We start from the raw sequence: 27,721 nt of genomic DNA, 5'->3' as shown, positions 1-27,721 counted from the left end.
TTTCTATCCAGTGAATGACACGTGGAATATAAATGCAAACAAAGTAATATAAATTGAGACACCGTCATTTACCTTAATTTCACATGCTTGGTTCTCATAACCCTCTGTGCTCACACAGCACGCAGCCTGTGAACATGTTGAAACAACTGACTGTGTGATCCTGCAGCAGTTCTACCCCAGGCTGCGATCTTGTCAAACCTCATAAACTACAGGGCTGGGGCTGGATAATACTTGGATGGGTTGCCTCCAGGGAGAATGTATAGTGCTCTAAGAAGTAGTGAGGTTGATTCAGTAGGTGGCACTCTTACCTTTGGGTAAGCACTGAAGCAGTCCTCCCTGCATCATGCTAGTGGAGGTGTTGTCTTTCAAATGGGACACAAAGTTAACATTCTAACTACTTCAGGTTATTAAAATACACCACACCATTTTTCACAAGTGTAGAGTTATTAATTTGCATTCTGTTCACATTTCTAACCAGGTAATTATATTTTGCTTCCCTAAAATTCCCTCTGCAGTTTTAATTGTGTAATACTATTTGTGCAGAACAGCTGCTGTATTCTGCTTTAAACATGGTTGGGTGATTCCTATGACATAATAAACAGGTTCAAATTTTTTGCACTACAGGGCCAGACACTCAGCTGGTGTAAACTGGGGGAGCTCACTTCTTCAATGGAGCTACAGCTGTTTACACCAGCTGGAGTTCTGTCCCTCAGTTCCCAATGCACATGCACAAGCTGAAGTCTACATGCACAAAACCCTGACTTATCCAGCCACTGAGCATTGTGTGCATGCGAAGTGTAGAGACATTTGAAATTTTGGGCCACAGTGTGCGGTCCTTTGTGGTGAAAAGTTCTATATAACTTATTATTAGAGTTGGTCAAAACATTGAATTCCATTTCTACAAAGGTTAGAGTAGAGGCTATCAAAGAAAGGACATGGCATAACAACCATCCCCATTCCTTCCACTGCCTCTTCAGGTCCAAAGTTGAAATTAGGAATCCCAGGAAGAGGGAATGGTGAGCAGTGAGTGTAAATGGACAAGCCTCCGGCATGTAGGTTCTTTTATTGTTTTTAATATATTTTCTCTGTACTGCTTTCACCTGAAGAATAAATTGGCTTGCTTCGAAGGAGATGTGTGGTAACTTATAACTGCAGGTGATACTTTCTCTCCAGAGGCAATGACCAGTGTAAAGAACAGACACTAGCTTTTTTCGGCAGCCCAGCTTATTGGAGACATCACAGTGTAGGCAGGGAACTATGCAGCCTTAAAGATTCCCCCGCTCAGAGGGAGTGGGACATGGGTCTCCACCAAGAAAGATGATGGCTGGGAGCCAGAAGCCTAGAGTGAATCCCCCTTAAGAGACCACGAGGGGGGAATAGAGGTGCAGTTGCCCTGAAACTGTGACATGCTTGATGACTCTCTCTTTCAAAGGCCAACACCTGGGAGGCTGAGCATATATGCTCAATTGCATTTAATGATCTGTGGATTGATAATGACAAGCACATTAGGACTGTCTCCAGTCAAGGAGACAAACTTTACAAGGACTTTGCCAGGCAGGTTGCAGCTCTGTTCTGCCAACATTTACAGATGCCTTCATTTCAGAGCTGGAAGATTTAGCTACTAATGCTTCCTTCAATAGCATAGCTTAGGCTATGTCTACACTACATCTGTGTCGGCAAAACATATGCTGAAAAGGGGTGCGAATGTTCCACCCCCTTAAGTGACATAGGTTACACCAACATAAGCGTTCGTGTGCACAGTGCTACGTCGGCAAGAGAGCGTCTCACAGAGGGTATGTTATGTCGATGGTAGAGAGAGCTCTCAGCGGTCTAGAGTGTCTTCATCAGACGCGCTGCAGCAGCACACTGAATAGACACACCCTTAGAAATGATTCCAAGGCCCCTTTCTGGCCTTGGGATGAAAGTGCTGCTTATGGAGGAATGAGAAGGCAAATTACCTTCCCCCAAAAAGACATATGTGCATCTGAACCAGGAAAAATGGTAGGGCAAGAAGCGCACCTCTTCACAACTGGTTTCTTTGTCTTCAGTTCTGACGTATCAGAACCAAATGACCAGAGCACTAAGATCCTTAGTCAAGAAACAAGGAAAAGCAAAAGAACTAACTCAAACTAAGAAGGCTATGGCAGTAGGAATGGTCTGTTCCCAAGGATCCATGTTAAATGACCCAGTGAGATTCCTGGTTGGAAGGAATTGAGGCACCATCTCTCCCTCCCACAGTCCCACCCTTTCAACATTTGAAGCTGTAAGTAGAGGGGCAGGAGGGGGTATGACAGCACTCCAAAAAGGCACAGCTAGTAAAAACTTCCACCGGTCTAAACTGCACCCCGAGAGTGGGAATGTGCAGAGGTCACTTGAAGAAGAACCTAACATTTCTGTTTGGTTGGTTTCTTACCTTTCCTGCATGTTAAGTAGAGGTTTGCAATGAGCTGATCATACTGTTACCGGCTCTTTTTCCAGATAGGTTACAGTTAATTCAGAACCCAATCAAGGAGTATGTGGAGTTCAAATCAGACCATCCAATGTGCATTACCTTGCATTTATCCATATCATCTACCACCATGCTACTCGTTAGTCTCACACTGTTACTTGGACATTTAGATTTTTTTAAATGTTTCAGTAGCTTGATATTTACTCCTTTTCCAGTATTAGGCAACTCTGAAATGGGAATATCTTTTAGAAATGCAGCTGACTTGCTTCTGAGATACCAAATACTTAATTACGCCTCCTTCCTTCCTGTGTGCCACTGCTCAGAAAGAGTGGATGTATCTGTAAAAAAAACTTTTAAAAGCTACTGGCATTTTGCAGGAAAAAAATGTGTTTGTTGTTAAAATCCACTAGAATGACATTAACAGCTGCTTCTTGTTTGAAGAATATTTTTAAACCGTTTACTTCCCAGAAAAATGAAATATGCCATAATGTCTTTCATGACTTCACAGATCAGGCAAGGACTTGGTTTTAAAGATTTCATCTGAAAGACTCCAACATAGTTAACTACATGGAGCTCAATTTATCCACCGCAGAAGAAAAATGGTCTGAGTCAACACTCCTGGAAGATTTGGTCCTATGTAGTCTGGGGGTGCCAGTGTTTCACAAGCGAGTGATTCTTGGAATATTAAGCCATCCCTGTGTAACCCATATGTAAGGTCTCTGAGTGACTAGTTCATGGATGTTAAGCTCAGAAAGGATATTAGGTCATCTAATCCATCTTCAGCTTGTGCAGAAGGATCCCCTACCAAATATATATTCTCCAGTGATTTCAGTGATTTAAAAATATCTCAAATGATGGAACTTCCACAACTTCCTCAAGATAACTATTCTGCAGTCTAATAGACCTAGTGATGGGAAATGTCTCCAGACAGAAAGCTCATATTTTCCTTTTCTTACTGTTACTCTTAGCCTTACCCCCTTGGACCACTATAAACAACATCAGTGCTCCACGAATGCATTTTTAATGTGTGCAGTGGCAGCAATCAATAAAAAAACTACACAGTCATGTAAATGGGCTTTGTTGAATTTCATGGACATGGGCCAAATGTTAAAATATGGCCTCAGTTTTGCGCACACAGTTTTGCATTCACAAACATTTGCACGTGCAAATAATGGAATTTGTGCATACAAATAGGATTTGCGCACATGTATCATGTAGCTAGATGTTTAATTACTTAATGGACAAATGGAACCACCTGACCAAACCTCACATGAAAATTTAGAGTGTAGGAGGAGCCCCTTTGAAAATGGAGTCCCTTGGGATAAAATACACCCAGAGAAGATTTAAACACCATTTAAGATCTTTTTGCAGGACTCAAATGGGACTGGAGTCATACATAGGATATAGGTAGGTCCTCTGCACAAAGATGAATTTCAACCTAGGTCTCTGTCCTCAGTTCCTGAGAAGTTAATATTAGTCTGTGACTTGCATGGACAAGAACTTTCACTGTGAGCCTAAGGTTGATTAGAAAAACATATTTGCCAGTGTTTGAGTTCTCTACCCATTACTTATGAAGCAATGCATAATCCAGAAATAAAAGAACATAATATTTCATAAGTGTGACAGCAACGAACACTATTTCCACTAAAGCTTTGCTTTTCTTCTATCTCACATTTTCATTGGTTAAAAGAAAAAAACAAAACACTAGGACTACAGCAATGGTCTGCGTGTAACATCTGGGCTGCAGTTATCTTCTGATAATTTGAAATGGAAAATACAGTATGTCTCTTTTCCCCGTGGAGAGTTACCATTGTAGCTTAGTGAACTCTAGGCATTTAATTTCACACCAATAAAGTGACACTGTCAAAAATAAAAATCTGGAAGCCCTTCATCAGTTTTACACAGTGTTTTCAGGTTAAATCCTCACTGGAGTCAGTGGCCTAAAGTGCTTACTAAATTTGAATTCAGACAAAACTACAGAGGCCAGATTGTTCCTAGCCTTGTGCATGTGGATGAGGCTTACTGGAAAGAGTGCAAATAATTATATGTAATCAGAATGAAGACCAAAGTAATGTGCATTTCAAAGAGTACAAAATTAACATTGGCATGAGTATCCCAGGTGTTTTACCATTGTGTTAGTAATCAGACAGCATGGGGAATTGCTGAGTGGGGCTCCTCGGGCTCCTCCACCTGAAAGAATCCTTTCCTTCATCCCTCTTACAAAGTTTTACAAGAGACAAGAGAAATAGCAGCCTTGATATATTATAGTGAGCATCAATAACTGGGGTGTTCAATTTTCATCATTTTTCCAGTCTAAGTACACATTAAACAGGCCTATGCGGACAGCTCCAGAGTAAATAAAAGAGTTTGTTTTTGTAGAAAACCTGTCTATTTTCTAGTGGAGTTCCCACAAAGCAAAATATATTAGTTTTGCACATATATCACATACGTGACAGTTTTCCTGGCTGCAGGAGCCAGCTGAGTGTGTGAACTCTCAAGTGTTTTCTGTCCTGAGTAAAGTAGCTAAAATTAAAGAGGCTAAATAAATGCGCTATATTTTCCATGAAAAATTTCTAAAAAGAGAAAAAAATTACTTTATTTGATATTTTTCATGGTATTTTCCATTTTCTTTTCTTTTCTTTCTTTCTATGAACCCAAACCCAAAAATGTTTGGTTCTTGTTTTTTGGGGGTGCTTCTCCCCTCTTGATGTCCCCTTTTTGGAACAAAGGGACGAAAAATCCTAATGGAGGAGGGGAAACAAATGACCATCGATAGCATTATATTTGAAGTTTTACTCTGAGTGCTGTGTTTGCTTTTTTGTAAAACTATGATTCACAATTGGAGCAACAGATTTAAAGAAAGAGAGAGAAACCCTAATTTGGAATGAGGAGCACAATCCCTACTAGGACATATTACAGAGATGATTTTGAACCAAAACCTCCAATCTTAATAATCCTGAATTTTTGGCATGGACAAAATCCAAACATAGGCACAGATCCATATTTTGCAAGTGACCCGGGGGCAGATCCTTAGCTTGCGTAAATTGTCACATGAAGCTTGAACCATTCTTTATACTATTGCACTCTGCTTAAATATATGTCAAATTTGGAGCCTCAGGGCATGATCCTGCGTGTGATTTAGGTTAATGCTCGGCTCATTCCCAAAGTGGCTGGAGTGATCTTTTTTTAATATTTCATTATTATCCTTAGGTATTTTGGAATGAGTATTATTTCACTAGCTGCACATGATTACAATCTAACCGGATGCTCCCAGGAACTTCCAATGAGCAAACACTGTCAGTTTATTTAATAACTTTCAAAGTGAAACAAAAATCGTGTCCAAATCATGTCTCCTCTGATTTAATTAAAACACACCACACATACTGGAGCACTCTGTTAATCATTAACAACCTTAATTGAAGACAGGCGAAGATTCTTCTCTTTTCTTTCCTTCAAAAGCCGGCAGCCAGTGGAAAACATTCCAAAAGAGAGCAGTGTTGGATGATTTTTGTTAGAATGACCAATACATGGGGGGGGGCGTTTGTTGTTGGGTTTTTTGTTTGGTTGATTTGGTTTTTTGTTGCATGTTGGTTTCCTGGAGTAATGTACAATAATGAAGAGGAGCTCTTCTGCTCAACATTTACCTCCCCCATCCCAGATTTTCTAAATATTGCATGGTGTTGAATCAATATGACATTCCCTGAGTTTGACAGAAGTCAGACTGCTAAACCCATGCAAAAACACCTTGGAAATGAGGGGTTAGTTTTACATTCAGTTTCACTCCAATCCATTTTAGAACATTGTGTATGAGAGCATTTGAACTATACCCATTGCCCCCCTGCCTTTCCTCTCCTGGCAATTCCACCAGGATCCTGATCTCTGTCCTAGCTCTTGAACTCACTTACCAATCCCTGAATCTGTCTAACAAGCCTACCTCCCAACCCAGATCATTTTAACCTCCCAAAACCTTATAGTAACCCCTGAACCCCATCTTCCCAGCCCAGCAAATGCCTGCAGTGTCCAAGTGGACTCCATGGAAAATTAAACAGCACTAAAGGAAGTAAACTTCAAGGGATATTCAAAGCAGGAGATAAATAAAGTTCTTATTTTTAAAAGTTTCTCTCTTTTTCGCTTTCTCTGGAGTTCTCTCAATAGGGCTCAGCACAGGAGCTTCCAGTCTCAGTAGTACAGTGATGTTATCCAGTAGGATTTCCTAATTACGGACAACAAAGGGTTAAAGTTATAGCTGAACACTTCCATAGGATTTGTCATACCAAATCAGATCAGCACTCCATCAAGTCTGGGTTCCTGCCTCCAGCAGTGGCTTATGCCTGATGTTTCACAGAAAGAAAGAAAGAATAAAAATAACCAAACAATAAAGCAGCTGTCCAATTGTGCAAAGCTCTATAAAAGAGGAAAAATTCCTTCCTGACCCCTACAGGCAATCAGCTGATACCCTGTCGCTTTTAAACAGTGTGATCTACACTTATACATCTTTACAAGCAGTCATTTCTCCTAAGGACATGCACACACAGGGTCATCAAAGAGGAAATTAAAATGATAATGGACATTCAAAATGCGCATCTTGGAATGAATGCACAGATACAGTGATCTGAGAGGTTACTTTAGCCCATTTATAAAAAGACAATTTGTAATTGTAGATATTTCTCTCTCTCTTTTGTTTACGTTTATCTATCCAGTTACTTGTACGGATTTCATCACTGGAGTACCTGAGGTCCACTGTGATTCAGTAACAATTGGGTGAAAAGAAGTCCTTGGAGTTTATTATTTGAGGCATGCTGGGTATACTTTCTAACTCCTCCCAAGAATTGACTCTTGCTTTCTCACTGCCCCAAGGAGTTCAAATTCATGAATGTCAATGGGCAGGATACTGGAGAAGAAGAGGGGAGGTGGTTGGAAGAATATGCAGCAATCTGTATTACTGTACCTGATTGTGGTGTTGTTTTGTGAGGCCTATTTTGCCTTCATCTTTAAGTGTCTTAAATGTTAAGGCACAAATGAAGAAATCCACCAGTAAACGTAGCTCCTTTTATGGAACGTTATACCACCATGTAAGGTCCTTTCTCCTCCCCCCCACCTCCCAATATTTCTTTCCACTAGTAGTTTTAGAGCAATTGAAAGCCACCCAGTTTGATCCAGCCAGTCAGTTGTTGCCTGTGTTAAGGGGTCAGTTTTTGTATTGTGCAGCTGTCTGGCTAATCTTTGAAACTTCGAATTTTTGGTGAGGGCAGATCAAGCCTTGAAATTGAAGCCTGCAGACGGGAACAGAGCAAGCACATTCTGTTTTGTTGAAATGTGTCAGTGCAGTAGCAACCTCTGTATTCGTCTTCTAGACTCCCTATAGGTTTCTTGATATTACATGAAGAGATTGGCTCAAAGCAAAATCCCACATCAAACATGCCTAAACTTTGGAAAAACCTGGATCCAACTTTCCTCCCTGGTTTGCTACCCCCATCCCTGGTCCTTCAGAGCACTGGACCTCACCAGCTCCCAGAGGGACCAAATGAAACATTCAAACACCAGTCACAATTTCAAATCAGGGTCATTTTGAATAAGCTGCAGCTCATATACATTTTACCAGTTTTCTTCAGAGTTTTCAGGGAAAGAACACATTTGACACATAACACACCTAGTGGATACACTATTCACACTTGCAAAGTCATAGAATCATAGTAGATTAGGGTTGGAAGAGACCTGAGGAGGCATCTAGTCCAACTCCCTGATCAAAGCAGGACCAACCCCAACTAAATCATCCCACCAGGGCTTTGTCAAGCCACACCTTAAAACCTCTAAGGATGGAGGTTCCACCACCTCCCTAGGTAATCCATTCCAGTGCTACACCACTCTCCTAGTGAAAACGTTTTTTCTAATATCTAATCTAGGCCTCCCATAGTCCTGATGGAGAACCTGCTTCCTCAGCTGCCAAAACACAGCCCTCTCTACCCAGTGGTTGAAGTAGTTCCGTCCAGGATGGTGACTCATCCCTCTGATTTTGGCTGTGTTCCCCTTTTCTTTAACTCCTGCCTCTATCACTTGAGCTAAAGAGGAGCTTCTTGTAGCTGCTATGGATAGGAATACCCTTAATGGCTGTCATAGACTATACACTAGATTTCAAGGAGATTTAACTGTCTGGGAAGCTTGAAGGGGTAGTAACAATCCAGATTTGACCCAAATACCTATTTAATACTGGTCAAAATTTCATCTCAGTAATCGTTAAATGACCCATATTCTTCAAACTTTGCAGACAAAATTATCTTTTGCCTTCAAAGTTAAACTGAATGTTTTCAAGCCACACTGATTTTCCTTGGCAAAATTAGAAAGATGCTAAAAAATAGAGCTTAGAAGTCTGATTGTAACCTTAATTCTGCAGTGATGGCCATAGTTCCATAATTAAACTTTATGTACTTTTAAAAAAGACTTCAGAGTAGAAAGTGTTATGAACATACATTTTATAAAAAGACTTCAAGGATTCCCTTCTCCAGAGGCTCACAGAATTCACAAGCTCTGCATGAACTGATGCAGATTCAGAACTTCAGCCTCCTTCCTAAAGATTATGTACATAACAAGGGCCTTCACTTCAAGTATAAACAAATTATATTCCAAAATGTAAATTGCAAGTCCTCTCAAACCAGTGTACAGGAATTGGGAGCAAACCCATTATACAGTGGTTATTAGACTATTTATATATTGCTATGGTAACATCTGGCCAAAAACCAGAAGTCAGATTAATTACAGCTGGTGGAAATTTTCCAAATAGTTTTTTCATAAAAAAAAGGTGTGGGTTTTTTATATGAAAATGTTCATAAAAATTGTCAACATAGTCTACATTTTTCATTTTTTGAAAAAAATGACATGCTTTATTTAAAATTCTCTTAAAACCTTTATAGAACATATTACCAAAAATGTTATTGAAATGGTTATTGGAATTTTTCATTTAGTAAAAACCATATTTCAATAACCATTTTGATAATCCAGATTTTGGAAATTTACAAAACCATTACAATTGCATTTCCATTATAATTTTTTAAAATGAGAATAAAATCACAAACATTTTCTAGAAAAATGGCAGTTTCAAACACTTCTAAACAAAAACATCTTTGAAATTTCAAATTTTTTCACAAAAATATGTTTGCATTTTTCAACCAGCTTAAAAAATTCATTCACCTTTATTGCATCAATGATCAAAACCCGAATTTAAAACTGAGCAAGGACCTTAGGATTTGACTCTATAGCTCTATATGGCTAATTGTGGAAAACTCAACCTTCTTATGGCAAGCTAATGTCTAATGGAGAACTATTCAAATGAATCTGTTATCACTCAGCAACATGTTACCCAACCAGCATTTTGATGAGATGTCCAGTGATAAAAATCTAGTTTCTCTTTGATGTTGAAGCTCTTGAAAACAACATTACAGACCCTGATAGGCCAAGTGATACCTAAACGAAGGCCTCTAATGCTTTTAAGAACTATGAAACTGATCAACAATCTTTGGGATTCCCCAATGTAATAAAAAGGGAAAAAGAAAGCCAAGATACCTAGTTCTGATATGTTAATTAAAACCTCCAAGATACCAATACTCACTCATGCAACGTACACAAGGTTAAAGCTACATAATCAAACACAAATAGATTTTGGGTGGGTGCTTAGCAGTCCTGAATCTGCAAGTGATTCACACAGTTACATTGTGTGTACATCCTTTCAACCCTGCATTGTCTTGCATAGCACAGGCAGGGTGCAGAGTGGATGGAGTGTGGAATGGACGGGCTCCTGACCCTGGGTCCTACTTCAGTGCAGAGCAGCCATTGGGGCAGAAAATGAGTTACCCGTGCTCATAGCAGGAGCAACTGCAGTTACATACCCGAGGGTGTAGCATTTCCAGCAGCTTAGAAATCTGATCCTGCACCATTAAAGTCAATGGGAGTTTTGCCATTGACTTAATGGGCACAGGATCAGATGTGAAGTGAGCAACTTTCCCTGCTGAGTCCCATATTGACACTGCAGACCCCAGCTCTGCACATAAAAACCCATAGGAAGGATCATTTTCTCTATTCAATTCTACGGGTTTTAAGAAAAATGCCTATAGAACTTTAGCAGTTTCATCATTAGTTTCCATGAGTCATTAGCCATAAGGGAAATCCTTCTTCAAAACCCATCTTCGTCCACAGTCCTCTAATTCACTCCTTTTAAATAATTTTTTTTTTTTTTTTAAAGAACCATCTAGCAATTGTACCTCCCAAGCAACCCAATAATATTCTGTGTATTTTTACCTCTGTTCTTGCTTGCAAGGAAAAATATGTATCATGGCAGTCCCTGGGGCTTGGGAATTTTTTTATACTTACATTTTTTTATCACTGAAAAAATCAAAATAGGGAACATTTATGGAACAGCATAAACTTAACACTCCCATTGTGATTTTTATTCTCCAAAAACTTCCCAGAAAATTCTAACCAGTGATGAGATGTTGTGGGTGCAATTTCAGGGGGACTAGTTTCTTAGGGGGACAGCTAGAGGAGATTGAAAATCAGATTTAGATTAGGAAGATAGCTTCATCCTTAAATGTCAAGCAGTGACTCGGCTCCATACTACAAGGTCTAAGAGGTTAAATGAATCGCAGATTGGAGAAAATGTAATAAGTACTGTGCTTTTTATAAATAAAAAAAAGACTTTCTATTTAATCCAAATGAAAGATTAAGACAATGATCCTTGGATGAACTGGGTCTGGCTTGAGGCATTTTCTTATCAAGATGGTCACGTATGGAACCCACCCATCAAAATACCAGAAACCACAGCTGGCAAACATTACACATGAAGGCATTTCCTGAATTCTAACTTTGTTAGCTTTCTGCTAACTGAGGGCCAGGGTCTGTGTGGCTCTTCCGCAAACATGCAGTCGCAGGGGAGGGTGTAAGGAGCCTTCCCTGACCTTCCATAATCCATGTAAAGATCAGGCAGAATCTCAGCTACACACACTACGTAGCACTAGGGTGACCAGATGTCCTGATTTTATAGGGAGAGTCTCGATATTTGGGGCTTTTTCTTATATAGGTGCCTATTACTCCCTACCCTGTCCCAATTTTTCACACTTGCCATAGCACGAGGCTGATCTATTCCTACTCACGCAGGGATGCATGGTGTCCCAGAGAGGATGGGAAAGGAAGACAGGGCCACTGGTCCATCCTTCCCACCTCATCCCCCAAGCACCAGCCAGAGGATCTTTCTGACAGCAGCAGGACAGTAAAACAGAGCCCACAAAAGGATGCAGCAGTGAGCTTTTAGCTTCTCTGCCCCTAGGGACTGTGGGAAGCCTCTTTGAACTCTTCCTAAAGTCATGCAGCTTCATACCTCCTTTTAATATGGATTGAGCCTAAATGGCAGAGTGAAGGCCTGAATGATAATTGCTGTTGTTTCTATCTGTGATGTGCCCAGATGTCATGGTGATGGGAATAGTATCAATTGTTGAATAGAATAAAATAAATAAAAGACAGCTGTATGTCTCTAGAGCATTGTTTTGCGTTCAACCCACAATATACATGTGGATGACCTTCTTCCCTCCTCCCTTTTCCAAATTATGCTTGTGACAGAGTAAACTTTTCAAATATGCCTAAGTCACTTAATTATAATAATCTCTCTCTCTTTTATAACACTTGTCTTCCATAGTTCTCAAAGGGCTTTACGAATGAGGCCATTATTATTATCCCCATTTTGCACATGGAGAAACTGAGGCACAGAACAGAAAATAAGTTGCCCGATGTCATGCAGCAAAATAGTGGCATAGCCAGGAATTGAACACCCAGGTGTCCTGAGTCCCAGTCCAGTGCTCTATCCATAGATTTCTGCGGGGTTTTTTTGAAAATGGGAGTTAGGTGCTTTTGAAAACTTCCACAAACTTAATATAGCAGAACAATTTTAAGCTGTGAAAAATCTTCAGTCTCTGCCACAAAAACAGGACATTGGCATTTGCTATATTGCTAATGAAACAAATGATTATTAGGGGAACACACAGGAACAATATTTTCAAAGATGGGCCACTCTCTATTGTGCATATAACTTGTATGTGCAAATAGCCGGAGGGTGTATGCAAATTGGAGATAGCCTGCAGTCTTAGTATTGCACACATAACCATGGTATTACTGTGTGCAAATCTGGCAGGTGCAATTGCACACATCCGGCACGCAGTATATTCAGTGAGGGGAAAAAATCAACGTTAATGAAACATTATGTTAAGAAAGGTGAGGTTTTAATTACACCGAACTCAGGTTCCCATACCATCCTTAACTCCGTTTCCTTGTACCTGTGCAAGAAGGGATGGGTGGTGTAGGGGTACGTGGCTGTCCCTCCTTGTCAGTCTGTGAGCGAGGCCATGCCCCCTTGTTGCCGCGCCTGTGTAAGCAGGCTCAAAGCAGGAAATTAGTTATCTCTGGTGCAGGGCAGGGCAACGAAGCAGTCTGGGCTCACAGGCAGAGGTGAGCACTCAACTTAGTCTTAGGGGCCCACAGCCAACACAAATTAGGGGCTGATAGGCGGGGGGTGAGCACCATCAGGCCTCCTGGCCTATGACAAGATAGCTGCCACGCCAAGGATGGGGCTACCAGCAGAGGAAGGTAGCGGGAACCGGCCCCACCCTACTCCACCAAGTCCCAGCCCAAGGGCCCTCACAGCAGAAACACGTCAATGTGGTATCAGGCCACCGCACAGCCGAACTATTGTCTGGTTCCCTGGGCTACTTCCTACCTCCCCTCCCTGGAGTACCTGTGCCTCAGGGTCATGGTCTGTCTCCCTGGGGTAACCCAACAGATCCTCGGCATCCCAGGTGGCCAGTGGTTCTGGCAGCTCCTCCGGCTCCCAAGCGCCAGGGAGCTCCAGCAGCTTCTCCGGGTCCCCAGTGCTCCAGCTGTCAGGTGTGGGCAGCAATGGCGGGGGAAAGACGTCCTTCTCCTGCAGCAGCTCCCCCCACAACCACGCTAGAGGGTCTACCCTTTATATTTCCTGTTCCTATCCCTCCCTTCTGCTTCCAGCACGGTGGACATGGCCTTCCTGCCTCCACCCATCAGGGGGTGGATGGCAGTCCCTCCTTTTCAGTCTCAGAGAGAGGCCACACCCCCTTGCTACAGGTAGGAACCACATGTGGTCAGTGAAAGTCACAGGTGCAGACTTATTTATCGCAGTTGCTGCAGTACTGTGCAATGGCCTATGGGTCAGTCTGTTCACATAGATGGCCTAAGAGCTACAGTTTTCCCCCATGGATCTCAGGGCATCTCTAAGATTAGAAGCCCATGAACCCTGGCTGGCCCCTTACTGCCTCCACAGAAGCCCTGGAAACAGACATGGAAATCCTACCACATCCCTCAGGAAGATGAGCTGTCAGAAACTTCCTGAGTGGAAACTACTGGAGTTCTCCACTTCATTTTGCCTCTGCAGGGGATCTTTACATGGAAGAGCATGTTCTGGCCCTATCCCTTTAATGCATCTATAGTCCAATGACTCTCAGCATCTTTTAAACCCCCTGGTTGTGGCAAGATAGGGGATTGTAGAGGGAGCTGCCTGTCATTCAGAGGATATTCATTCAAGCCTTAACTTACTTGAATAATCCTCAATCACATGAGTCGTGCCACTGAAATCAATGATGCTAGCCATACGATTGAGGATTATTCATGAGTTTAAGGACAAGACAAGGCTCTAAGCTGCTAACATAATCAGACAGGCATCCTACCCGCCACAAATCAATGACCACCTCCATCTGCCTTCCCAAGAAACCCAGACGTGTCCTGTACATCAGGCATATTCCATTATTTAAATTGGAGTGACACATTTCTCATTATAAAACCTAGTATGCCAAGCCAGCTTTAAATGATGTAACAGCATGTGCACATAAAACCCTCTCATCAGCACTTTCACACCATAGCTGCCTGCCTTCACTTTGAAAATAAGGCTTGCCAACAAAAGCAGATTTATAAAAGAGAAAGTCTGTTTTGACAAAGTTACCAGTTAATCTCTCCCAAGTGGTATGTGCCTGCCAAAAAGGGTGCTTGTATGATGGTACGCCCCTCCAAAAGTGATGGTGGCCTCCAAACAGACTCCTATGGCCCCCATCATAGGATAGTATGTGCCCCTTTTCATGATAATAGCCTTTGCCCTTCCACAAAAAAGAGATGTATTCACTGCTAAAAAAAAATGTAGTACATATCAGAATTTTTGGATCATGGCATTCCTTTGGGCAGCATCCCCACCCCACCATCCAAAGTAATGGTATGCGATCAAGAAACAGTTCCTATTTTTCCCCTCTCTTTTTAACTCCTTTTTTAAGCTGAAGCAGCAAGGAGTGGGTATACTGTATTATCACCTACACACTTCAGTTCAAGCACTGGAAGCCGTGAACCCAAGTCTCCACTCAGCCCAGTTTTATACAGGTGTCTTTTACACAGCTGTCACATTGACTTCAATAGTTTCTTCTTGTTTACACTGGTGAAAATGAGAAGAGATTCAGGTCAAGTCTGTATTTTCTACCACTTGGACCAAACTCAGTCCTGGTGGAAGCAGATACAACTCTCAGTGATTTCAAGGAGAGATGCACCTGCTATGCCTGGCCTTAGACCCATTTTGGTTCCTATTTAGTATAACAATGTCTGTCTGTCCAGGTACTTGATGCCCCTCCATCACCATCATATTTAAGCTTGGTGCAAAGCATCCCAGTACATCCAGCTGCCCTATTACCTTAAAGTGTGGTTATACTGTAAACAACACATCGTGTGGTTCCATATTTAGTCTCCCTCCAGAAGCTCCATGTCAGATGTACTCATTTTTATAAGTTCAGAGAAATGTTTTCTAACTGTCAGTCCTGTAAACTCAGGCTGTGATCTGAAAACTCCAGCTGTTCTTTTTGCCACTTACATCAGCACCATAAGAAAGATTCTGCAATCAGAAGTTAGCTATTTTGCTCTTTATATGTGAAGCAGAATAGAATCCAGCTTACCCTCCCACAGTTGTTTTGGCTTTGCATAGCTAAAAACATAAATAATCTTACTTGCTATTAGTAAAGTGAGCAGATACATATGGAGCAGATTGTGTTGGATAAGAAGGTTATATTATTCTATAGTTGTTTTTCTGAGCATATCTGCACTATACTAATCTTGGCCTCAGTGTAACTGCAGACTCCTATTACAAGAATGAAAGAAAGGAAGCAAAAGCTGAACAGAGATTATTTAAGTACTAACAAAACATTTGGATTCAGGCTCTCAATTGTACTCTTTAAAGCCATTATTTTAAAATGTTTGTGCAACAGAAACATTTCTCCTACACATGAAATTCTTGAAAAACAGGAAGAGGAAACGAATATTTCCTTAGAAATTAACCACTGTTGGCACAACATTAAGGCTGTTATTGTGGTACTTCACTGTGCATTTATCTTTGTTTGTATCTGCAGGATCCTGCAGTCGGTTCTCAAGTTAATGTTAAGGGGAGCTACCTTCAAAGGGAGAAGAGTATTTTAATTAATGTTATTAATAATATTATCAACAACATTATAACTGATACCCATTTTAGTTTTTGCTAAGGCAGTCAGGGTCTGGGATGGATTTTTTGAGGGTTATACATTTAAATAATTAAATATAGTCACAAAGAGGTCCTACTGTGTCAGCCACACTAGCTAGCCCAGCTCCCCTATGCATTCCCCTGCAACAGCATTTATATTATGGCTGTCTCTTGTGCAGCTGCATTGTGGGAAAGGGAATCCCTGTGCCTTCCACTTCCTACAGCATAGCCACACACTGCCAGGCATAATCAGATTTTTCCTGAGGTTTTTCTTACTGAAAAATCACCCCTACTAATTTGTATTATTTCTGTTTTGATGAAAATATGTCACAAAGAATATACTAATCACTCCTAGTTTTGAATCTTTTCAAATGCAGGGGTGTCCTTTGAAAAATATTTAAGTTTGGGCAAGATATGCTAATGTCTTAGGCCCCAATTCAGCAAAGGTCTTCAGCGTGTGTTTAAAGTCATGCTTAAGTGCTTTTCTGAGTTGGGGGCCTTAAGTTTGGAAGCTGGAGCGAAGTAGGGTTGGAAGTCAGTGCACACAACTGCAATTTTCAAAGAGATTTGGCAACTAAGATAGGCCAAATATTCCTCCTGTGTCCACAGCAGAAAAGACCAAAGCCTGGCAGATCCAAATGGGGAGGGCTCAAGAAAGTGGGGAGTACTACCTGCATTATACGTTCCTTCACCCATTCCCACAAAGGCTCTTCTGTAGATGCTCAACAGGGAATGAGATCTACCGCTGGAGACACAGCAAGTCAGGATGGTGGCCACTCTTCAAAGCATCATCCCTCACATCAATATCACAGGCTTCTAACAGGTATATGAATATCTCCCTGGTACATGAACAACCTCCCCATGATGTGGAAATCCCATGAGGATAATTCCATGCTGCCAAGAGCACAGAGGGGGAGATGAAATGAAACCTAGGACACCTATATGGAAGGCCTTGTGTCTCTATGGAACTTGGAGGATCTGCTAGTCTTGGGTGTGAAATCCCATCATTTCCTTGGTTTGTACATGGAAACCAAAGACTATCAGAGAAATTCCACAACTGCAAACTCAGCGTATTCCATCCTGTGTGATAGTGGCCAGTGCAGAGGAGGATATGGTCCCTAATGTCTTTTGCTTGTGCCCCATAAATGAAATGAAGGCTTCAAAGAGGAAGAAGCGTACTATTGTGGGCCTCAAAGTTTGATTCCACACAAAATTGATTTGTCTCCCAAAAATGTGTGTCCAGTGGCAGAAACCTATGAAGGCTCCCAAAGTGCCATTTTCACTTCCATGAGCACAATCTCAAAGCAAAATGGATTCCATCAGGATCACTGTGACCTTGAATATTATATAACTGGAGTCTGGGACAGATTTTATTATCAAACACAATTTTATGTAAAAAATAAAAAGTTACTAATGCTCATTACAGAAGGGGGAAATTTGATCTAGATGCATCAGATAAGAGAGGCAAGGAAAACTGCAGAAGAAATCATGCAACTCAATCCCACAAACCAAGAATGTGAGATAATTTGGTGGTCTCCAGCCAGTTCCTAATGGACACACCACAGCTGGCATTGTTGTCGGCAATCTCAGCAGAGGGAGGCCTCCATGTCAAGGCTGAGGCATAACGGGAGGGTTTTGGTGAAGCTTGCACTCATGATATTCTGACTGTGTCCTCTAGCTGGTGAAAATATTCTGCAGGGAGATGCTGAGCAAAATTAAATAGCTCTAGATGGAGGAGGGATGTCAGGCCCTGCTCTTGGATGTGTGTGTGTGTCTCTATCCTGGCCCAGTACAAAGGGAAGGCCCTGGGAGGGGAGGCAGTTGCAGAGCAACCACAACCTTTACTCACCCTGCAGGGGGGCAGCTCCTGTCCTATAAGGCTGGGCTCAGCTCCTCACTCTGGCTCCTTGGCTCTTGCCACTTGCAGATTCAAAGGAGCCCACCACAGCATCATGTGATGTGCATGTGGTGTGCAGGTGGGGCCCTCTGCCCACAAGTTCTGCCTTCTTACAAGGTCAAATAGGCCAGCTGCTTTCAATTAGCTGATCTCAGTCCCTGGCTTCCCTTTCACCAAACCAGGATAGACACGCACGCACACACGCACACGCACACACCTGAGAGCAGGGCCTGACATCCCCCTCCTATTAAGATTTGCTCAGCATCTCCCTCCAGAATATTTTCACTATCCACCTGGGACAGAAGCTGTGACCAACTGGGGAAAAGCCAGTATTACTTTTTGTGAACATAACGTATGACTCAGTTTCCTATTCAATTTGGTATTGTCACCTGCCTGAATGCACAGAGTTAAATCAAAGGAGGCTGTAAAAGGGGATTGTTAAGTGTTGACTCAATCCTGTGTTTATGAAATACATGAAAAAACAGAGCCACAAACGGCCCCACCCTTCCTACCAAGAGGCACTTCAGCCTGATACACTGTACCCTTAATCAAAAGCTAAAACCTCAACTGACTCTTATTGTTCTACCCTTTGAAATGTTCACTTCAGTCTTTTTAAAATATTCATTTACTGCATATCATTGAAACAAGAGATCCCAGATTTTTGTCTAAGCTATTCTCTGTAAGTCCTACATTCCAGTTTAACATAGTTCCAAATCATATAATTTAGTAATAATTCAAGTCTGTCTTTACTTTAAATACTTCTATTTGTTTTAAAATTATTTGTAAAACCACTCCACTGACAATTTTACCTGTTGATTTTACCCACTTTCAAATTTTTGTAAAAATCCTATTTAAGTATAAGAAGCCACACTGTAAAATGTAATATACCTACCTAATTGTAAAAGACACTGGCAAAAATAAAATAATGTTTGTTTTAAAAAATATGTAAGTTCTTCAGCTAGGAGTGTGCACTGAGTGATTGGAGTGTGAATGGCTGAGCAATTGAAGTGGGTGTAGACAGGGACAGTTATTGAACAATTGGTCTAAGTAAGAAATGGGAAACACGATAAAGAAAACACCAGCCTCACCTCAAATGTTTGAGGGAGGAAGAAAGGAGCGAAGATAATAACTTTTACTATTCAACTGGCCAAAGAGAAGTCCACCCTGATAACTTTGGAGTCAGCCCACTTCAAAGGACAAAATCTGATCAGTCTTGCAACAATGTGGGTGATTAAGAATCACACCAAATGCAGATGCAGCATGACAGAGCAAAAACCCATAGACTTACATGGGGTCTTTTTCCTATAAAATGGAACAAAAAGATGAAGGCTGGAGGTTCAGGTCTTACATCACCACACCATCCAGAAGTACTGATGCGCATTGGCAAAACCTTGCTCCTCACCCTCATGCTACAGTCACCTGGCCAGTGACTACCACAAGCACCAAGAGGCTGGTAAATATAACATCTGTGAGACCCCTATGTATGTTTGTCTGTCTGCCTGTCTGTGTGTATAAGTGTAAATGAAAGCACCAATTAAAACATGTGGCAATGAAGTATACTTTATTAACAAGAATCTCTAATTGTAGTATTGATACAATGTTGATACTGTTTTCCTGGTATTTACATCATTGATACTATTTCACTCAGTAAAGCACAATATTGATATTTCTACAGTGTTAATACTGTTTCCCTAGTATTTGTATTATTGATACTATTTACCAAATTTTTGTATTCTCAATAAACGTGGCTTGTTGCCTTATCCCCTAAAAAAGATCCTGTGATATTTGTTATTTAAATAACATAAGGAGCCCAGGAAAGGTAAAACAATGACCTAAAGAAAGAACATTCTTTTGACCATCTTATAGACGCAGGGCTCCTAAGTGCTTAAGTCATTTCTGAACACAGGGCTTCAGCTTCTAAGTCACAGTCGCTTTTTAAAAAATTTACCCCTTATCCTTTTTGTGGGTCATTCCCTAGAGGGCAGAAACCTTCACTCACATTCAGAGCCAGTGCATTACACTGCACCATCTTACACCAGTTGTGAATTTGGCTCACAGTTTATAAAGCACTATGTGCTGCCTTGAGATGAAAGGTACTCTATAAATATAAAATATGATTATTAATTTATTTGTACCTGAATGCTGGGCCTTGCTTTATGTTACAAATACATTGCATCATGATGGGGGTTTTTTGCCTGGTATTACTGCAAATATTAGTACAAGTAGCAGCTCACAGAAACTTGCCAAAAAAAGTGGAATACTTTCTGGGGGAGTATAAAATAGATTGACCACTGTTATTCTAGCAGGCGCATTAGTTCCATGTGCTACAGAATAAAGTGCTCATTCATTACCCAATTTGTGGTGACAGCCTAGCAAGATATCTCGTTTACATTCTGATAGGCCCATGAAATACACTGAATTCCCATAGAGTCACGAAAGGCCAAAGTTAACATTTTTTTTAAAAAAGAAATAAACTTGAGTCTGTCTCTGGAGCAGATTGGCTGTAACCTTGAACCTTAAAGGAACAGAGACAGAAAGAGAAAGTGAGAGAGAGACGGAAGGTGGGGGAAAGTTAATGGCACCAAGAATGGAAAATGTGGGCATTAGAAGAATTTCCTATTCTAAACAATGTGCATAGTTAAAAATACCTTCTCCTGAGATTATCCTGAGCATAAATGCTTACTATGGCTATTTATAGCTGTCTGGTAGCCTATGACAAAGATTTTTATTCCAACAAAGGAGCTGTATATAAATGCAGGACCTGTTTAAAGAACTATTAAAATGGAAAATAAACTACCTCTGTGTGAGCTAGCCATATTGGTACCTGTTTGGAAAGCAGTCTAAACACTGCTTTCCTGGCTGCTGACAATCTAACTAGAAGTGTAAAAGGGGGGAAACGTTTATGTTTATTGCAAGCTGAATGAAATGTCATCATATGGGATAAGCTAAAGCAAAATTATCTTTGGGGCTTTCCCGTGAGAGGTGCTAAGCTGAAATCAATGGGAGTTCACAGTGCACAGAGTTTCCATGGAGGCTCTCGCATCCCAATTCAACCAAGCGTTTAAGTGGGGATGAACTTTAGAACATGCTAAACAGCTTTGTCAAATTGGAGCCCAAGAACCCTGCAAGTCATGAAACTTTGGGCCTGATCCTGCACCATTGACATCAGTGGAGGTTTTGCCATTGACCTCAATGGGGGAAGGATCTGGAACATAATGAGATGTCCCTACATGGTTGGCCAATAAACATGGGCCAAAATGAGGGGGGGGGGAGAGGGTTGGAAGGGTGTTTGTTTTATTTATTTTGTAAGCAGGGTCTGAATGAGCTCTCCCCTGACATCTAGTGACACACTGGGGGAAAAGACTTCAGGAGCAGACCGTGTTTGCATAGACATACCTGCTCTGCCTAGGTGCGCAGCATGAGGGAGCTGCTTTGCCAAAATGGTCAATTTTGGCTGGTTTGGGGTTAATAAATCTCTCTATTATTCAAATGCAGCGGTAATGAAATGTTGTTATCCTTACTGTATGAGTAAAGGGCAGAAGAACTGTGCTTAGCATGCCCTGGTTGAGGAGGAGTCACCCTAAACTGAACCTCACTTGCTAAGCAGGGGGCAGGGATGCCAAATCCCAGTAAAGATAAGAGTGACTGTGGACAGTGTTCACACTTGATGGTGTGGACTATGCCTAAAGAGTCCTAGATGCTATTTGACTTGTACATCTCCAGTGTTTAATGGCAGAGCTGATTAGACTCAATTAAGAGTCCTTGTTTCCAGATGGTGATTCCTAGGTAGTGTCCTCACTGTTGAGCAAGTCTGGGGGTTAAGCCTTACACTTTGTGTGGGAACAGTGAAAGGTAACATGGAAACTGCACTGGCAGTGAAGTTCCCCACTATCTGCTGAAATCACTGAGAGCTGAAACCATTGAAAGCTGAGTTAAGTGGAAAGAGAGACAGTGGCAGCTGTGAGCCATTTGCAAAGGCGGCAGCAGAAGCAGAGGCATTGCTCAATTCCTCCCTGTCCCCATGACCTCACCTCTGAACTCTGAGTCTTCACTAACCAAGAACTGCCAACTGTGAGTGAGGTGGCATGGAGGAAAAGGGGAATGTTTTGTTAAGTGACGTTCATTTGTTGGACTTTCACACCCCAAAGTGAGAAACTGAGGCAAAGGACAATGCCCAATACACTGTGGGGCGGCTGTTTATCTGTGGTCACATACTTTCAAATTATGGCTGTGGTGTTTTCCCAGATTAACGTTGGGTCCCCTATTCCCTTTTACTCAAAGTTTTATTTTGTTGTACACAGGCTCAGTGCTCGGGAGAAGAGAAGTGTTGCCTCTTAGAGGCACCCAGCGGTGGTGGTTAGTTTCCCCAGATTACAGGGTGGGGGATCAAGCTAGTTCTACTTTCTGTTGTTAAAAGAAACCCCCTAGACATTGAACCTGACCTCTGTTGCTGTCGAGTTCTCCTGACTGAAGGGTTAAAAATTTTATTTATTTATTTATTTTTTTACTATTTAATCCATTGGGTTTGAAGCCCTATCACAATGTCACTTCTTTTAATGGTGTATATGTTTAACTTTGGAAGGAAGTGGAAAACAAAGGTATGACATCTTTACTGAGTAAGAAGTGACAGCCATGGTAAGCAGCCATGGGCCTGCATGTGTAAAGGCAGCAGCAGCACCCAGTCTTGAGGCATATAATAACCCACAGGAGAGTGGGGACAAAGGAGAGAGGCTGCCCGGGTGTCACTAACAGCACTTGAAAGAACAAGGCACTGATCAGTCCCAACAGTCACCAACATTTTTACTTCTGTGCTGTAGTTCTTCAGTCTAAAAAAAGCAATTTGCTTGGGGCTCCATGCTGAATTCCTTAGTCAGTCCAAACTCCCACTGAAGTTAATGGAGACTTTCCTAAGGAAGGAATGCAGGATCAGACCATTTGTTTTAATAGGAGGGGAAGAGAGTGGAGGTTGTAGAAGGGCTTTTTTCATATTGTGGGGGGAGGGTGTACATGTGTGAGAGGGAGAGAGACACACACAGATAGACTAACTACACTGTCCTCCTTTAAATCCCTCCTTAAGACTCTTTTCCACTGTAATGCTTGGACAATACTTGAAAATGGTTTGGCATCTGGGGAGCTTAGCCGTGACCACTGCTTATTATGCTAATCATAATTATCTGACTGTTACCTTATGCTTCCTCATTCCCTAACTTCCTATCTGTTGAACTCACCTTTTGTCACTCATCTTATACTTAAATTGCAAGTTTCTTGGGGCATGGTCAATCTTTTCATTCTAAGCATGCACAGGACTAAATATTGGGGCCTAGACCCCTGATTTGGGCCTTAAGGTGCTACCACTATACAAATAATAAATCATCATGAAATGATTAAGATCCTGAGTAATATATATAAAAAAGAGATACAATGGAGGATGATCCAGTTAGAGGGAAGAGGATAACATAGACAACCAAGTGACAAAGTACAAGACAGCACTTTTCTTAGTGGAACCAATTTCTTTCATAGATATAAAGCAGAGCACATTCTGTCTCTTACTTAAACCACTTTCTATATTCTGTTTAGAATGCACCATCAGTGGCCAAGTAATAGGTCCATCTTACATGATTTACATCCTTATCACTTTATGACCATTCTCTTTTATATCCATCTTTACCTCATTACAGTTTTCTCTTCACCTGGCCTGTATTCAGCTCAGTGCTAGAGCTGGTTAAAAATGCTAATTATTTTTTACAAGAAATTTTGAAATTCACAAATTTACAGTTTTCAAAAATAACTATTTTTGGTAAACAGTTTTGGTTTTCAATTTTTTTGTGGTTGTTTTCACAAACTGAAAATGTCTACCCATTTTTTTTTTTTTTCAGTTTTTGTTTCTCATTAAAAAAAATCGACATTTTTAGTCCATTTTTCATTACCATAAAAATGTTTTCACAAAAATTCTTTGACCACTTCTACTCAGTGCTCTTTGCTCAGGCAAAACTCCCATTGAAGCCAATGAGATTTCTGCCTTAGTAAGGAGTAAGGTAGTTCTCAGAGTTTCTTCACTTCTTTTTTCATTTTTTCACTTGTATGTAACTCGCTCTGGGAAAGGAAAGAAAGTTAACATAGCAGAATTGACTGATTTAAGAGATGGAACTTTAATTTGCAGTTTAATATATTCCACACAGGATAGATAGAGTAGTAATGAGGATTCTACAAACCACACAAGTCCTACAGAGTGACATCCACATTTCAATCATAGTATTTGGATTTAGACAAAGAGAAAGCTGTAGCTGAATAATACAGTACATTCTGTCCTACCAATGGTGGTTCACAGCATCACATACATCTGACTCTCATTCCCTCTGGTATCTAGTATTATGGCTTTTGGAACAGTATAATAGCTATTACTTCTCCCCTCATCCCCAATTCCATGGTCATCTGCTCCCTACCCTCAGCGAAATTAATTAATAAATAACCAGGGGGGTAAATGCAGAAAATGGAGTTATGTTACATGAGCCTGGCTTTTTTTCCCCTGTCTGAATTTGAATTTATTGTTTGTTCACAAAGATCTCTAGCACACACAGGCTGCAGTGCCACATGTCCCTCCTAGGGTTTACACTAGATTGCAAGCAATTTTTGTCAGTCAGCTGAGACTGACATTGCTTTGTGTTATAGGTTAAAATAGAATTCACTTCTAGTTCAAGGGATACCCAAAACACGGCTTGCAGGCAAAATACGGACCCTGGAGTTCTACAACAAAGACCACAACCACCTTCATCTTTAGGAGAGACAGTGTTCACTAATGGATGGGACTTGGGTTCTATTCCCAGGTCTGTCTCTGATTGATTTACGATGTAGCCCAAGGTAGAGTATACTACAAAAATCTAATCCCAGGGTGACAAAAACATGCATGACAGTTACAAGATCCACATCTGAAAGAAACAGAAGCAACCGTGTAGCTGCATGGAGAAGGGAAAAATACTGACTTGTTTGTAGCTGCTACCTCCTCTTCCAATAGCTGCTGGGAGTCAAACCAGACCCTCAGACTGTGATCCCAATTCACAAATAGCAAACACACACTTTCAATAAGGGGGTCAATAATATACTTACCATACTTCCCACACCAGTCAGCATCATGTTCCTTAGTCTTGTCTAGACTGAATCTCCAGCTTGCTCTCATCCATGCCCCAAAGTCACCCACACATTAGGTAATGCAACTGACCACACTCTTGACTCAGTTAAGATGGAGATTTAATGTACACACAGAGGACACTTCAAGCTATGCCTCCTCACTAACCCTCCCAATGGCCTCCCAGGCACATCAAGCAAGAAGACTGATGATGAAATGCTGCAGAACCCAATGGGAAAGGTCTCTCAGAGATGAGAGGTAGTTAGCCAGCACCAGATGCTGAAAGTGCTCAGTGAGATAAGACTAGAGCTACTGAAGAGTAACCCAGTCTGCACCCACTAGGGTTTGCAAATAAGTCTATGCCATCTCCTTATGGCCAGCAGTACAGAAGGCAACTGACAGGTCTAATAAAACCAGCATGGATACCTGACCTTCATCCATTGACAGAAGGGGATCATCAGCCAATGCAACCAGAGCTGTCTCTGTGCCACATCAGTAACTAGCTGGACAAGAGTCAATGGGTAGTGGTGATATATAAAGGTTCCACATTGAGTTTTGGATGGTGCAAAATATATGGAGGGTTATTATTAAATATATACAATAGCCAAAACCAAAACCTAAACATCCCCAAACCTTCAGGCGTGGATTGTTGGTTCTAAACTAAAATCTTCCATTTCTAGAATGGCCTTGAAACAAAACTATGGATCTAAACACGCCTGAACTTCAAAATCATCATCAAAATTTTGCAGCTCTGGCCCATCGCTGAAGAATAATCTGAGCAAGCAACTAAGCAAAGAGGTTAAATTTGAAACTCAGGTTCAATTCCCTGCTCTGCCATAGCCTTCCTGTGTATATTAGACAAGTTACTTCGTTTCTCTGAGCCCCAATTCCCCATCTATACAATGGGAATAGGAGCACCTGCCTACTGAGCAGGGGTATTCGGAGGATAAATACATTTAAAAAGACCGTGAGGCGTGTAAATGTGAAATACAAAATATAAAAACTAAATATATACACATATATACAAAAAGAAAATGTCATTAATCTGTTGAAAGGAATAACGTTTAACTCCTCTAGAATTAGCCCAGCCGGCTTGCCAGTGTGGCAAGAACTGCTTATGTACAGAATGGCTCCAGCTCTAACTCTAATTAGTATACCATGTGGGAGGAGCTTATCCTAATAAAAAAAAAATCACCATTTTAAATTCATTTCCAAACATAGTTCATGATGCACCAAAGAGCAGCAACTTCATTTAGATGCATCTTTAAGTGAACTCAGTATAGTCACTACTGATGCCAACTCAACATGAACACATTCTGTAAATTCAGTGTTTTGCTAATTAGTAAAATGTGTCTCTCTCTCGACTTTGCTTCACAGTAGGTAGGACTCAGGGACCAATCACCTTTTAAGCAGGACTCTCCATTGACTCCCATAGGGATTTTGGCTTAAAAATTGATGAACGAGTAAAGTCCAAAGGGGGGATGAATGACCAATAAATAAAGGAAGATAAGTTGGCTCAGGAAAAAGACATTCCTAGAAATCTTACCAGTATTTCCTTCCTGCACAATAATGAGGATAAGACCAGTCTCTGCGCTGTTATACCAATGAGTTAAATCCGGAGTAACTTTGCTTAAGACAGAATCTACCAGGAATGGAATCTGTTGTGCAGTAAACAACCTCAGCAAAGGTTCTAAACTTCTTGACCCAGTCCCTCAAATATACATGACTATGTCCTCAGAGCTATACAAATCTACACCAGCTGAGGACGAGCTTTTTCAATGTAAACCATGTTTACAATTAATTTATTTTGCCTCAGAATCTCATAGTTGACACATACAGGTATTTACAATGTTTAAAATGTTTAACAACCAATTTGGATGCTTTGCAAGCTTTACTGCTGTTCATTCCTCAGATTTTCTATCTTCTTCTTTTCAGAGCAAGCTTGAAAGCACCCATTATCTGGCTCTCAATGAAAAACCAGGCAAAATTACCCTGGCAACTATCTGGAACGTTCACATTTCTCCTCCGAAGCCTAAAAAGCCAATAGAGCCACTGACATTTAAGACAAATATTCAGAGCGAGGTCAGTTCATCAGAATCTCATTGTAAATGTAACGTGTGCGCATTAGATGAAGCAGGGTATAACAAATCATGACATCAGACAGGGCTTAAATTCTCATGCAATATTTCTCAGAGCGCACCCACTCCAGCATGATATGAAAACTCCAGGGGGGTTGAAAATATTTACCAGAGCTCTGCTCCAGGCACTTCCAGATGAATTTAAGCCCTGGCATCGGGGAACAGATGAAGAGAGTTAAATTAATAAGAAGTAAGCCACCAAAATAACACCTTAAAGTTCTTCTCTCCACTGATGGTGTTACAGAAGAAAAAGGCCATTTAAGCTTTTTCTTGTCTTGATGCTTTATTAAGGTTTCAGATTAGTTCATCTGACAGTAATCAGTGGAAGAAAAATTAAATTATGTGCCTATTGTATATGCTAAAGCCTTCTGTTTTGCCTTGGAGATTTCTTTTTTTTTTCTTTTTTTTTCGGTTTAAGTATATTCTACAACCCACAAATAGATTTTCAGTACTTAGCAGGGATCTTTCCTATATTAGTTTAGCCACCAACATACTCCATCTCCCTGGAATGCTGAAAATGACTCATTGATCCCCTAATATTTTGTGGAGGAAACAAGACAGCACC

General features: G+C 41.0%; 1 protein-coding gene across 9 annotated transcripts in view; it reads right to left on the bottom strand.

Annotated features, from left to right (window-relative positions):
* Positions 1–27,721, bottom strand: part of CALD1 (caldesmon 1) — a 216,792-nt gene that overhangs the window by 59,285 nt on the left and 129,786 nt on the right. The window lies entirely within an intron of this gene.

The sequence above is a fragment of the Emydura macquarii genome, unplaced genomic scaffold, assembly GCF_026122565.2.
Source record: "Emydura macquarii macquarii isolate MOO-44397 ecotype Brisbane River unplaced genomic scaffold, CSIRO-AGI_Emac_v2 contig_2205, whole genome shotgun sequence".
Classification (NCBI taxonomy): domain Eukaryota; kingdom Metazoa; phylum Chordata; order Testudines; family Chelidae; genus Emydura; species Emydura macquarii.
This window is presented reverse-complemented; position numbering and strand designations above follow the sequence as displayed.